The following is a 13,865-nucleotide window of genomic DNA, read 5'->3' on the forward strand; positions in this document are numbered from 1 at the left end:
TCTCTATTCCTCCGTGTTCTTCTCCTGTTTGTTTACTCCAGTATCAAAACTCCAACTTTGTATGCCATGTCACCCACCAAAGGAGCAGGCCCAATCAAAGTCCTACGGATATGGCCCAATCAAAGCCCTAATTATAATTTAATCAAGTAAATGTGAAGCCTTTGAAGTTAATACAATCTAATATGCCCAGAGGAACACACCAATTTACAAACATAATCCAGAATCTCTTTTTGGAATTCATAAACAATATCACACTGTTCCACAGACCAATCTCTCTAATGATCTTAGGTGTAAAAATCCTCAACAAAATACTTGCAAATTGAATCCAACAACCCAGTAAATGAATTATACACCATGATCAACTGAGTTTTTCTTGAGGTATGTAAGGATGGTTCAATATAAGAAAATTTATTAATGTAATACACCACATTAAGAGATTGAAGGAGAAAATTTGCATGATCATCTCTATGGATGGAGAAAAGGTATTCAATAAAATTCAGCATCCTTTCTTGATCAAAACACTTTGAAAGATAGTAATACAAGGAAACTTCTTCAACATGATAAAGTTCATATATGAAAGATTCACAGCTAACATCATACTCAATGCTGAAAGTTTAAAAGTGATCCCTGTAAGATCCAGAGCAAGACAAGGATGCACACAATCACCACTCTTATTCACCATTGTTAGAAGTTCTTGTTCAGACAAGAAAAAGAAATAAAAGGCATCTAAATTGTGAAGGAAGAAGTAAAATTTTCACTATTTGCAGAATACATGATTCTATATATATAGAAAGTTCTGAAAAATCTATAACAAAACTACTAGAGCTAATAAACAAATTCAGTAAAGTGGTCGGATATAAGATCAACACTCAACAATCAATAGTGTTTCTTTGCACTATGAATCAGCAATCTGAGGAGGAAATAAAAAAATAATCCATTTGCAATATCAACTTAAAGAATCAAATATCTAGGAATAGATTTAACTAACAATGTAAAGGACTTATACACAGAAAACTATACAATATTACTAAAAATTTAAAGAAGACCTAATTAAATGGAAGGATATACAATGTTCATGGATTGGAAAACTAAATATCATTAAGATACCAATTCTACCCAAATTGATTTACAGATTCAATGCAATCCAAATAAAATTTCCAAAACCATTTTTTTACAGAAATGGAAAAATCAATTATCCAATTTATTTGGAAGGCAAGGGCTCCAAAGAGCCAAAATCATCTTGAAAAAGAAGAACAGAGTTGGAGGCCTTATACTACCTGACTTTTAATCATCTTACAAAGCTACAGTGGTCAAAATTGCATGGTATTGACAAAATGTTAGACACATTGATCAATGCAACTGCATTGAGAGTTCAGAAATAGAACCTCATATCCATGGCTAACTGATATTTGGCAAGGCCACCAAGTCCACTCATCTGGGTCAGAATAGTCTCTTCAACAAATGGTGCTGGGAAAACTGGAAATCCGTATCTGAAAAAATGAAAGAAGATGCCTATTTCACAATTAACACAGGATCGATCAAATACCTAAATATAAGAACCAGAATGATGAAGCTCCTAGAAGATACCATAAGGAAGCACCTAGAGATCTTGTAGTAGGAAATGGTTTCATAAATTTTATACCCAAAGTGTGAGCAATTTTTAAAAAAAAGTAGATAAATGGGACCTCCTCAAAATTTAAAACTTCTGTGCTTCAAACTAATTTGTCAAGAAAGTGAAAAGGCAGCTTATTCAATGGAAGAAAATATTTCAAAACCAGGTGTCTGATAAGGGTCTAATATCCAGCATATATAAAGAAATTCTAAAACTAAATAAGAGAAAGACAAACAACCCAATTGAAAAATGGGAAAGAGACTTTAACAGACACTTTTCCAAAGAGAAAATACAGATGGCTAAAAAGGACAACTACAATGTAAATTATAATCCGTGCTGTATAGCAGTGCTCCAAAATGTACTCATCAAATGCAATAAATGTGCCACACTGATGAAAAAAAATTGTTTTCTGATTGTAGTAAAAAACAGGAAATACAGATAAACAGACCAAAAGAAATTCATATTTTAATTATAGGGTTATACATGACACATATATACTATCATATATAAAACTTGTACTTGTTCCTTGATAATATGATGCAAACAACTTTATATAACAACACGTATACTTTTGTAAAATCATTTTTGTGAAAGTATTGTATTTTGTGTCTATAACATAATTTTGTAGCTAAAATCCAAGTTTTTGTCCTGATTATTCTATTATAAACAATGCTATAAAAAATAACCTGGCAACAGACTAGATAGGTCTGATATATACCCTAGTGTATGTTGATAAGAACAAAATGTACAATAAAGAAAGACCATCATAAATTTTAAAAAAAGATGCTCATCATCATTGGCTATTGGGGAAATGCAAATCAAAATTATAATATGGTATCAGCTCACACCTCCTAGACTGTCAACTATTTAAAAATAAAACAGTAAACCACAAGTGTTGGAGAGAATGTGGAGAAAGAAGAACAAATACTCACTGCTGGGAGCATGTAGAGTGGTGCAGCCACTGTGGAGGTCAGTTTGCCGGTTCCTCAGGAAGGTAAGTATAAAATTGCCATTTGACCTGGCAGTCCTACTATTAGGTATATACCAAGAAGAATTGAAAGCAGGGACACGAGCAGATATATGCACACCAATGTTCACAGTGCCATTATTCACAATTACCAAAAGATGGAAGAAATCTAAGTGTTCATCCAATGATGAAGGGTAAAAAATGGCTTATATACATACGTTAGAATATTATTCAGCTGTAAGAAGGAATTAAGTACTGGTGCATGTGACAACATGTATGAGGATCTTATGTTGAGTGAAATAAGCCAGACACAGATGCACAAATATTGCATGATCTCACTGATATGAATTAAGAATAGTGAGCAGTCTCATGGAGATAGAGTCTGAAAGATAGGTTACCAGGAGACAGAATGGAAGTAGTGAATGGTGAACAAATGCTTAATTTGTGCAGAATTTATAATCAGGTTGATTGTAACAGTTTGGAAATGTATAGAGGTGATGGTGGCACAGCAATATGTATGTAATTTACAGTGTTGAAGTGTGAGTGTGAATATTTCTGAAAGGGGAAATTTGGGGTCATCCAGGTTGCTAGTAGGAAAGCTATGGGATAAACCAGGGAACCGTATAACAATGAACTGTGGAGTGCCTTAGGATTTTAGTTTATAATAAAAATTTAAGAATGTTTTTTCAGGATCTATAAAAAAGTTAGGTTACTAGTATAAGGTGTTGATAGTAGGGTGTTATAAGGGGAAAACTGCACCTAAAACTAACTTTTTTAAGATAGAAATATATTCTTGTTGTCATAGGTGTGTTTTATCAATTGATAGAGAGCCACAAAGTACCTAACAAAACATTAAATTCCCATTCTTGGGAAGTCTCAAATAAGATGACAAAAATCTCTGGAATATATAAGCCATGCCTAATAAAAGAAAACAGGGCAATATGTCAAACCCTTGATCTAAATGCTTGTACTTATGAACTTTATTCCTGTAAAACTGAGACTAAGCCTGACTAGAATTAATGCTCAGGGTTACCTCCTAAAAACCTCCTTGTTACTCACATCTCTCTAATTCAAACTCTGCAGTTAAATTAAACTCAATACCTCTACCTGCCCCCCCCCACACACACACACAAACACACTGCATGACATATGACTCCTAGGGATTAACTTCCCTGGCACCAAGGAATTATTACCAAGCATTATTCAATGAGGCATTTAGAAAAAGACCTTTCCAAAAGGGAGAAATGTTAAATGAAAGAGTTTTCATGACTATGTGATTTCAGATTGATTTGGGAGGTCATTCTAGAGGTTACTCTTATGCAGGTCTCAAGCAGGTTTCACAAACTTCCACAGTAAACAAATAAACAAAAGTGCTACTGAGGGGAAGCCATAAGCAAGGCACACACCCTCATGAAATCATCACCTCCTCAGCAGGCCCTATTTGGGAATGTATGAAAGTCTAGTTCCCAAATACAAGATAGTTATACTTATTTATGTTGCCCCTAATCATGATTTTATTCCTCTTATTTGAATCCATAATTTTCAATGAACATGCTAAATGTATTTCTCAGAGACTTATCTTCATATTTTTCATATACCATTTGAGCCCTGAAACCCATCAGATACTTCTTTGGACCTTCCTTGGAAAACTAACAAAATAATGATGATAGAGAAGTCCCATCCCAAAAACAAGGAGTGTCTATAAAAGCAAGCAAAATAATTCCTTCCCTCTTCCCCATAATATCTAAGTCCCCTCTCAGCCTGAAGTAGTCAAAGTAGATATCACCCCAAATCCATCAAGATTGAGGAATGAACAACGTAAGGGGGGACTGTAACAACCAAAGCAGATTTTTTGTTGCTATAGTTATTATCTTGAGTTAATGGAGTAACTTGTAACATTGTTACAATGATTTTGGTTGCCAGGGGTTCAGAAGGCAGGGAGAGGGATGAATAGGTCGAACACAAGGACAATTTTAGGGCAGTGAAACTGTTTTATATGATACTGTAATGACCGATACATGATACTACACATTTGTCAAAGCCTGTAAAACTGTACAGCAGAAAGTGTAAGCCTTAATATAAACTATAGACTTTGGTTAGTAGCAATGCTTCAATTCAAAATTGGTTCATCAATAATAACAAATGTACCACACTAATGTATGATGTTACTATTAGGGGAAACTGTGTGTATGTGGGGGTTATATGTGAACTCTGTACTTCCTGTGTAATTTTTATGTGTATCTAAAATGTCTCTAAAAATAAAATAATAAAATAATAAAATAAAAATCAAAGTCAGGTAAGAAAGAGTGAGGATGACAGCTACTATTTTAATTAGGGTTGTTCGAGAAAGCCTTTCCGAGAAGGTAAGAGTTGATTTGTAGCAACACACATTTGTTGAACATTTATCATATGACAGTCATATGACCTAACTTATTCTATCTTCAAAATTGTTTGAGGCAGACACCATTATTGTCCTTGTTTTACAAATTGGGTCCCATCGAGTTCAAGTATCTTGTCTGAGGAAACATAGAAAGTGATAGAGCTGGGGTTTGAACTCAAGCAGTCTGGCACTAGATCCCATGCTGGAATCACTGTGATGGTTGGCATTTTGGCTTTTGCTTGAAGAAAGATGATTGTGCACTAGATAAGTACCCCATTGTCTCATGAGCCCTGTTAAGAGCTAACAGGACTGTGGAGGAGGAATCAGTTATTCTATTCAAGTAACAGAAGTCCCAGACAGAAAGACTTCTGAGATGGAAGAGGGAATAGGATGACTAATATTTGAATATTTTCTATATGTAATATATAGTCCAAATATGGCCTCCTTTAACTCTCCCAACCAAGCTATGAGGTAGCCATAAAAATACCTATTTTTCAGAAAAGAAAATTGAGGTACAGAGAGTCTAAGAAACTTGCCTAAGATCTCACAGCAACAAAAGACCAAACTTATGCATTTGGATTACCCTATCACCAAAGTCCATATTCTTTTTAATATACCAACATTTCTCCAGAGAGAACAAAAAGGAAGTCAAGAAAATCCAGACAGAGATACATGGAGACAGATTGAGAAAGAGGGAGAGACAGCAAAAGGAAAATCAATAGGTTTGGATGGTCAGAGGACTCACAATGGCTTAAGTGATGTTTAATAGCACCTTCATCCTCAACACCTCCCCTCCCACACCAAGTTACGTGGATTCTTGACAGTTCCTATGATTTGGGTATTTCCAAGATTGACATGTCTAGTTTCTCACCAAGACCTGGAGTCTGTATGTGAAGAGCCCTTGAGCAGCACACCACCTTCTGTAACTGCTGCTGTCATTGAACAAGGTTTTACAGGAAAATGAGGCAAGTAAACTAAGTAAAGCCATGATGAAAAAATTAACAACTATTTGGTATTTGGTAACTAGCTTGTAAGTATGATAACTAGTTGATAATTTCTCCTCAAAAGCACATTTTAAAGCTTAACAAAAATAACTTTAGGGAAAGGTATATAGCTCAACTGATAGAGTTTCTGCCTACTATACGGGAGGACCTGCATTCAATCCTTGGGGCCTCGTGGTGAAAAAGAAGAAGAGAAAGTGTACCTGCACGACAAGTCAGTGCACACGCAAGTGCCTGCATGGTGAGCCAGTGCCCCATGCAAGTGAGTCACGCAGCAAGATTATGACACATCAAAAGACAGACAAGGGCAAAGTCAAGGTGAAGTGCAGCAGAAACCAGGAACTGAGGTGGCACAATTGACGAGGAACCTGTTTCCCCATCAGAGGTCTCCAGGATTGAATCCCAGTGAATCATAGAAGAGAGAACATGAGAAGAGAAGACAACACATACAGCAAAAACAGCAGGGCGGGAGAAGGATAAGGGGGAAAATAAATAAATAAATCTTTAAAAAAAACCAAAAAACTTTAGATATGCCTTGCCTGCCAACTTTTCCCTTTCTAATACCACAGCAGAAACACTGTGGGAATATAAGTACAATAAGCTGTAGGACAGTAGTTGCAATAAAAGAAATGCAGCACTGCTTGTTTTCTGCTATAGCCTTTGTGCAGTGTAGAGAAGCCAGGATGCTGTCAGAACCATTGAGAGGTGTGGCCAACTCAGGCATTTATTATTCTGGGTGAACAGCAAGTTTGCCTTTCACTTCATGCATGCTCTGCCTTACCTGGTCAGACCTTTTCAGACCCTCTCTTTCTTGCCCCACAAAGGCTTTGATTTTTGTTGAATACTAAGCCAAAGCAACAACATCAACATCAACAAAAACAAACACAAAGCATCAAATAGCCTTGCTTGTTCTATCTTTACTATAGTCTTCAGGGGCTCCCAGCAAATGGAAGATGAGGGAGGCCCTGTGTGGGAGGCTAGACAGTACCATCTTTTGTATTCTTCAGTTAACTCTCTTAAGCCTTCATTTTTCAACAAAAAATGCTAGTTCAGCTACTATTGCTTCTTCAAAACTTTCAACCTTGAGAACTAGGTATTTGAGAATTCATTAGGTGTTGGGAAAATGGTGTTTTAAAAGGAAAATGTAGTCCTTTACAAATGCTTTTGGAGGATCAGAAAAAAAAAACATTAAAACTCCCCTTGGGAAGAGGACTTGGCCCAGTGGTTGGGGCATCCGTCTACCACATGGGAGGTCCTCGGTTCAAACTCCGGGCCTCCTTGACCCGTGTGGAGCTGGCCCACGCACAGTGCTGATGCGCGCAAGGAGTGCCGTGCCATGAAGGGGTGTCCCCGCGTAGGGGAGCCCCACACGCAGGGAGTGCGCCCGGTAGGGAGAGCCGCCCAGCGTGAAAGAAAGTGCAGCCTGCCTAGGAATGACGCCTCCCACTCTTCCTGTGCCGCTGACGACAACAGAAGCGGACAAAGAAACAATACACAGCAAATGGACACAGAGAACAGACAACTGGGGGAGGGGGGGGAATAAATAAATAAATAAATCTTAAAAAAAAAAAAAAACTTCCCCTTAGTCTCTGTAGAGTAGTTCTTTCCCAGGCAATGGTTTTATATAACCCAATGTTTATTGAAAACTGAATTAGAACTGAAAGTTGAATATAAGTGAAATATTGTGAGTGAAGTTGATTGTTGAGCAGATTTTGGCAATTACATAGGTTTTGAGGACCTAGAAACCAAGTGATTCTACTCTCCTATGGATTTTACAATTTACCAAACTAAGATAGACTACCTCTATGACATCTCCTCTCACCAGTGGCCCCTCTGTAAAATGGGTACTGTGCCATTTTTTTTATATCCCCTCCCCCCCCACTTTGTGGCTTTTGCTTGCAGACTGCTCTCTGTGGCCATTCGCTGTGCATTCTTCTGTGTATCTATTTTCTTTTCTAATTTTCTTCTCCCCTCCTTGGGGCTTGCTTGTTGTTTTTTGCTCTCTGTGTCCATTTGCTCTGTGCTCTTCTGTGTTTTTACTTGTCTCCCTTTTTGTTGTGTCACTTTGCTGAGTCAGCTCTCAGCCGCGCTCCCTGGTTGGTGGCACTACACAGCACTCACAGTCCAGGCCCAGGCGGCACTCCGCGCTGCTTGCTGGCTGGTGGCTCTCAGTGGTGTGCGGGAGGGCCTGCCTTCACAAGGAGACCCTGGGATGCAAACCCAGGGCCTCCCATATGGTAGATAGTAGCCCAACTGATTGAGCAACAGCAGCTTCCCTGCAGTGCCTTTTTAACCATAAATATTCTGAGCCAATGTCTTCCAAGAGCTTTGATCTCAATTCATAAACAGAGTGCAGAAGAATTGAGTTGACTATGGATTTATGTGCTGTGTTTGCACATCTGGAAGTTATTGCCTCCATAATACTTTCCCATCCACCTCCAATTTCAGACCTGGCCACATATGCAGTCAAGTATGGAAAAACCTAATCTCATATCAAAGTCCACACTTGGAAAATACTAGTTGATGGAATCACAATTTATGTAGTTTAGGGTGAATTGATGCCAGGTCTCTTTCCAAGATACCACTAACTACCCGCTGTTAGCATGGCAGTGGAAATGGGGAAAAGAAATAAGGAGAAGGAAAGGTTGTAGTGTAGTCAGGAGAAAAATGTGATTATGAAACATCATCTACAAATTAATCAATTCATGGAGAGGAATTTGGCTGATAAAGTTCTTCAAAGTGTCATGTCAGTTTCAGAAGCAGAGATTTGCCATTCTAACTTGGCTTGTAGTGATTCACATGGGGTTGGTGATCAAGGTGAGCCAGTAGGGATGGAGACCAGAAAAGAGGAATACAAAACAAAGGACCTTGTTTTCAGAAGTCTCCTCAGGGAAATAATACCATTAAAAACTCCACAACTGGGACAACAACAAAGTAAGGGCATGGTGTGTATGTCTAGTGTGAAGCTCCTAAAGGTAAGTGGCTTGGGAATAGTAGGGAAGGAAAAAGATCCCCTGGAATGTGTACCAGCATGTAGCCATCTCTCACCCTGCTTCTTGGCCACAGTTTCTAAGTAGCTTTCAGTTTCTGCCTTTAAATCTTGGGCTACTCATTCTGGAGACCCTGATTTCCAAGTTCTTCCTGAATTAGTCATAATTGGAAAACTGGACTATCACCTCTATTTCTTGATAAACTGGAAGAGGTTCCATGACTTTTGACTCTGTTAAAAACGTTGAAAACTTACATTCCCTATTTTCCAAACTGGCATAGGCCAGTCTTCCAAATGAGATTCAGATAGCAGCTTTGGGATATATTCTAGTCTGACCATCTGTATATCAAAACTTCCCTTTCTTAACCACAAAAGGTTTTCATTCATTCATTCATTCATTCATAGTGAAAAGTTGTCAAGGCACCAACCTATAGTAGGCACTGTATTAGGCTCTGAAAATACAAAGGGAATAAGATGTAGTCCTTCTCAGTCTAGACATAGGTATAAAAACAGTTGAATTATAAGGAGTTAAGAATTAAAATAAGCACGTCAAAAGCTATGCCTGGGACAGTGGAGACAGCTCCACAGAGATCATAATGTTTAAGCAAGTTAAATGAATAGATGTTCACAAGTTATGAGAGAAACACATTCTAGGGAGAGGGGAACAGCAAGTGAAAAGGCACAAAGGCACAAAAGGGTGTGGCCTATTTAAGGAATGGAGGGATATATGCTATGACTGGAGATATGAATTATTGAAGCAAAAGTGATAGACTACAGCAAGCTCATGTTGGGACTTCTATTCCTAGGTTTACAAACAAAAAGTCATGGACTTCATTCTGATGTAATAAGGACCTTCTGAAAATATGTAAGCAGGGAAAGGTATATTCAGATTTGCATTTTAGGAATGTAGTGTTGTGGTATTGTGTGGAAGATGAATTGAAGTGATGGAAGTACAAGAGATGGGGAGACTTGTTAAGAAGCTTTTGTGGTCTCTTTCAAACTGCTGAAGATTTCAACTTGAGTTGTGTATAGGGTGTGTGTGTGTGAGAAAGAGAGAGAGAGAAAGAGAATGGACTGATGAGGAAAAGGAAGAAGGAGAGACAGAGATATTGAGAGAGGAAGAGCGGTGAAGAGGCTTGGTTTTAGAGACATTTAGGAGTAGAAATGCCAAGGTTTGGTAACTGATTACGTGTGTAGTGTGGAGGAGGGGGAGGATTAAAGTCTGATATCAAGGTTTCTGATTGTAATAATGGATGAATAGTAGTGCTGGAAATGAATATCCCCTCTCCAAGCCATCTGTTCTTGTTCTTCACTTTCTTTTTTTCATTATTAACTGTACTTTCTCTCTTGCATCAGATAATCTCTTGTCAAGAAGTTGGCAAAGAGAAACCCAAAACACCACACTTTAAGGACATCTAAGAACTCACGCAGACTGAAGAATTGTGACCAATTTAATGTCTTCAAGTATAAGAAAGATTTTTCAGAGATTTTTAAACCTTTGATTTCTGTCTATGCAGAAGAACAAATGAGGAAATTTGAGAAAATTTTTGGAAGTGACATTTAATTGGGGCATAAAGAAGGTGGATTTAATTATTCTAGGGCAGCAGACTAAAATGAAACCATGGGAAACTATGGAAAATTTCCAGGGGAGATATGAGAATATTGAGACCTGAGTAAATAAGACACAAGATGAATGCAGGAATCTTGATTAGTTGATATTCCCAAGCTGCCATTCTGTAAATGTCCTTCTGTTCTTCCCCAGATGTCCTCAGAGAAACTATCATCCCATTGATCTGGCTGAGTAGATGCAATGAGGAAATGAGTATAGCAGATAATTGAAATTCTCTAAATTATCTAGAAATGAAGACAGAAACCAGAAGGAAACACTTCTTTACTTCATTTTTAAAGAGGAATCTCTAAATCCAGCTCCTGTTAGGGGAAGAAATGCACCCAAGAACCAGAACTTAGAATATCTTAGCTATACAAGATAAAGGAAGAGATGGCAGGGAGTGATACAAAAAGAGAGATGGAAAGTAATGAATCAAACACTTCACTAACAATGAAACCAGATCAGTATAATTCTCTCAAGTTTAAGGCTATATATATTTAGGGAGAAAGTAGCTTACGATATGAGGCCCTTGGACTGAAAGGCATACAGGCAGGAAGACATTTATATACATTCATACACTTACACACATTGCCAAACAATTGCTCTACCAGAATTTTGCCAAAAGAGTACTGGAAGACCAGAGGACTCTCAGCTAAATAAAGCATCATCTTACCAAAAGTATAGCTCTCAGTTCAATGGGTCATATGTTTTCCCTTTCTTCTGAAGAATTAATTTACATTTAAATTATTAATTCTCTTGCAATGGCTTATGTAATTCTGAATTATGTGGTATCTTCTACATACCAATATTCTTGAGTGGATCTGGAAAACCAATATATAAAATATCATTTGCCAGTTTGTCTTGGATTTTCTTGGCCTGGAAAGTTGTATGGCCTTTGTTAAATATAACATTATTTATGCATTAAAAATCTCATTCTCTTTTTCTCAGGGAATTTTGCTAACTATTTATAGCCTATGACATTTATCTAGGGATTTGTGGAACGTTTTCTTCAAAGGAAGTTAAATCCTAACAAAGAAAAAATCCACATGGTTGCCTTCATGGAGTCATCTTTCTTTAAAATCATTTATTAGATTTTACAAAGGATGCAACCTGTCACCAGGCCCCAAGGCCTATTAACATAATGTAAATAGGAGAAGATAGTTAAACTGTCAAAACAAAGAGTACTAGAGAGACAGAGATAAGAACAGAAACTTAAAAATAACAACCATAAACACAGTATGAGTCAGAAAGAACAGTCTTGCTCAAAAAGATGAATCTTAAGACTGATACCTCCCTTTTTATTCAAGTAGTATCCCCTATCACCCAGTGTTTAATTTTGTAACATTCTCTAACTCTCTGGGTGTACCATGTAGCATAGATTTAATAAAAAGAAAATCATATATGTGGATTATATATCACTAAAGTTGTTACAAAAAGAACGAATGAAAGACAATCAGGAGACTGTGAAAATCCCTTTACTTTAGTATTCTTATTAGAATCTTGTGACACCCTTGAGAAAATTGGAAACAGTCCTAGTGTAGGCTATGGGGAATAAGGGTGTCATAAAACCCAGGTTAGGCTGGCCTGGCAGAGCATGTGACTGATAAGTATTTGTATCAACATATGTATTAGTTAGCCAAAGAGATCCTGATGCAAAATACCAGAAACTGGCTGGTTTTTGTAAAGGGTATTGATTTGGAGTAGGAGCTTACAGATACCAGGCCATAAGGTATGAGTTCCTTCCCTCACCAAAGTCTATTTCCACGTTGGCGCAAGATGGCTGCTGACATCTATGAGGATTCAGACCTCCTGTGTTCTTCCCTTCCAGGGTCTTGCTTCTTCCTAGGCTCAGGATTCCTCTCTTCCTGGAGGTTGGTTCTCTTTCCTCTCTGAGTTTACTTCCTGGGGCTCCAGCTTAAGGCTTCAGCATCAAACTCCAACATCAAAAACCCTCAGCTCTGTCCTTTGCCATTTGCCATGTCTTTTATGTGTGACTCCCCAACGACCAAGGGGTGGGGACTCAGCACCCTAATGACATGGCCCAGTCAAAGCCCTAAACATAACTTAATCACACCAGGTTCAGACCAGATTACAAATGTAATCCAGTATCTATTTTTGGAATTCATAACCATGTCAAACTGCTACAACATATTAGACATTCCTGAAGTTCAACACCTTCAACATATTTTAAAACTTTTGATTATTTGGTTTGCAGAATCAAAGAGAGGGTATTTTTTGATATATGCTTGTTAAACTCCTTATATTTTCCCCATCCATATCAATCCAGGAATCCTCAATTGGGTGAATTTCACTTAAGTCCATGTTTGTATTTTTTTTTTCTTTATTACAGAAGTCATGGGTTTATAGAACAATCATGCATAAAATACAGGATTTCCACAACCCTCCACCACCAACATCTTGCATTGGTGTGGAACATTGGTTACAATTAATGATAGTACATTTTTATAATTGTAATATTAATTAAAGTCCATGGTTTAACTTAAGGATCCCTGTTTGTTTAGTTTAGTTCCATGGATTTAAATATATATATATATTATTTGCTACCTGATATGCAATCTCAGAATTTTCCTTTGAATCTTATTCAGATATATATTTCAGTGCTGTTAACCTCATTCACAGTGTTGTGCTACTCTCACCACTATCCATTACCTACACATTTCCATCATTCCAAATAGGAACCCTGTACATTTTTTTTTGACTGAAGATTTTGTATATTTAAAAACAAAACCAACCTACCCCAAAATAATGCCCCAAACAAACAAACAAACAAACAAAAAACAGATTAAATAAAATTTACTGTGACTATACCCAGCAAACATCAGTGTGTGCAATTAAATAATTTTATCTTTTACTGCTGCATGAACTTCAAACAATATACATGCGTTCTGGGGGTGAGGAGCACTCAAGTTTTAACTCTGTGGGGTTTGGGTAGACAAGATGAGGGAATTGAAAGGAAGAGGAAATCAATTTTGTTTTTCTTAATTTCTGACCATAAAAATATATTCATTAAGACCAAAAAAGAAAAGGGAGCTTAGGATAGCAAGGAAATAAAATAGGGGAGCATGGGACCCTTCCAATTCTACCTGGCCAAAAAATTATGAAAGAAATTAATTTCATTCTGAGAGAAGAGATAAAAATTGATACAAGAGGATGGGCAGGAGAGGGAAGCAGAGAGGAGCCAACTGGGGAAAGAGAAGGGATGATGGCCGGAGGTTAAGGAGTCCAGTGACAGTTTGAGTGTTTCTGTTTACATTTTCATTTACTACCTCAGGCTGCATTTTAGCAT

General features: G+C 37.4%; 1 protein-coding gene across 2 annotated transcripts in view; it reads left to right on the forward strand.

Moving 5' to 3' along the window:
• IL1RAPL2 (interleukin 1 receptor accessory protein like 2) overlaps nucleotides 1–13,865 on the forward strand; it is a 1,488,864-nt gene that overhangs the window by 1,269,221 nt on the left and 205,778 nt on the right. The window lies entirely within an intron of this gene.

This window comes from Dasypus novemcinctus, chromosome X, assembly GCF_030445035.2.
Source record: "Dasypus novemcinctus isolate mDasNov1 chromosome X, mDasNov1.1.hap2, whole genome shotgun sequence".
Taxonomy (NCBI): Eukaryota; Metazoa; Chordata; class Mammalia; order Cingulata; family Dasypodidae; genus Dasypus; species Dasypus novemcinctus.